This window comes from Trachymyrmex septentrionalis, unplaced genomic scaffold (assembly GCF_001594115.1).
Source record: "Trachymyrmex septentrionalis isolate Tsep2-gDNA-1 unplaced genomic scaffold, Tsep1.0 scaffold29, whole genome shotgun sequence".
Taxonomy (NCBI): Eukaryota; Metazoa; Arthropoda; class Insecta; order Hymenoptera; family Formicidae; genus Trachymyrmex; species Trachymyrmex septentrionalis.
The window spans coordinates 2,773,586-2,775,147 of record NW_017305451.1 but is presented as its reverse complement, the minus strand read 5'-3'; the positions used below and the strand labels follow the sequence as shown (position 1 = coordinate 2,775,147).

Sequence of the window (1,562 nt, the reverse complement as noted above, 5' to 3'; positions counted from 1 at the left end):
GAAAACACAGAAAGAATAGTTTTACTGAAGTATCTAAAAAAATTAGACATTTGAAAATATAATTTCGTTAAACCTTCAAAATAATTATTTGGGACACTTAAGCATAATGATAACTTTGCCGCTAAACAATTTTGACGCTCTACCATCAATTTGAGTATTCTATTATTTTATTGGTCCAACAAAATTGTTTTCAGCTTTGTATCCAACTGAATTTTTAGATTTAGCAAAATCGTTCTTTTCGTATAATAAGCAGCGACTACAATGAGATATTAAGGGGTAAAACTTAACTTTCCAGCCTCAGGCTATCTTAATTGACCAATCGTAGTCGAATGTGAGGAGAATATCTGACTATTTCGTTAATTTCTTCCAACTTAAGGCTTAAAAAGCTGAAAATTTCATTTTAGACGCCGCTTAAAAATGGTAACTAAAGAACAGTTAGTCGAAAGTGCGACTTTAATGTGTCTCTTTCTCTCACGATACCCAACTGTATTGAATTTACAACAATCATAAGTACGAGTATATTATTCTCGTATATTATTCGGCGGACGCGTAATATTCTTCAACAATTTGTGTTTCTCCGCCATCGGCAGAACGCGGTTCTTAAATAATCGAGACAGTGAGACGGATCTTTTTATCTGTGGTTGACGAGGGGCCATATTGATATGCAAACACCGAAGACAGCACACCGAGCGTAATTGAGTGGTCCGGTTTAAAATGGATATCGTGCACACGGAGGCCTTTCGGGAGGGCAGAAGACCGCCATTGTACACCCACATACACCGAGTTGCACACTTAACACAGCACCCGACCGACCATCCTCATAATCGTATAAGCGGGAAGACGACTTTTAAAGCTCGTTTTTCCTCTCCCTTTCTCTCTGCCCTTTACCTCTCGACTAATAGTTTTAAGCTAATGGCTCCCTCGACTAACTTCGATCCGACACTCTGACGCACATCCCCGCGCTTATGGAACCGCTCCGAGTATTTTGCACGGCTTGATGCAAACGAGCTTTTAACGTCGTGTCCGAGGGTGAGAAAGGAGTAGCAGAAAGAAGAAGAGAAGCGTGAAAAAGAAGGGTGAAAGAACGCCCAAAAATAATATCGCCAAAAGCGCGAATTTCTTTACGTTCGAAAGGAAAATACGCTCTCCCGTGAGAATATGTGTTTTTTTTTTTTTTTAGCTCGTCAAAATCCCTCGCGTATGCCGTTAAAAACTGTTCGCCATTACCGCGATATCGCGAATATGCGGCGGATCGCGCAGATAAACGCGCCTCGTATATTCTTAACGCATCTCGTAAACCGTAATTAATATACCAAATTCTCCACCGCCGCTCTAAGAAACGGGAAACATATCGACGCTCGTTACCGTGCCCAACGTTTTCCTGAATGCGCTATTCATCGCGTGGCTCGATAATTAGTCGAAGAAAGCGATTCAGGCGAGCGCGCTCGTAAACTCGTGTTCATTACCGCTGTTGCTGCTCGCGCATATCGTATTATATATAATAATTAGGATTGATGGCGTCCAACTATTTTCCGCGGTTCACTCGGGCCTCCGAGAATATT

At 41.5% G+C, this 1,562-nt stretch overlaps 2 protein-coding genes across 2 annotated transcripts in view; one reads left to right on the top strand and one right to left on the bottom strand.

The window, feature by feature from the left end:
- The window catches only part of LOC108749425 (very-long-chain enoyl-CoA reductase-like), a 101,111-nt gene that overhangs the window by 85,643 nt on the left and 13,906 nt on the right, over positions 1-1,562 (bottom strand). The window lies entirely within an intron of this gene.
- The window catches only part of LOC108749424 (facilitated trehalose transporter Tret1-2 homolog), a 73,872-nt gene that overhangs the window by 65,500 nt on the left and 6,810 nt on the right, over positions 1-1,562 (top strand). The window lies entirely within an intron of this gene.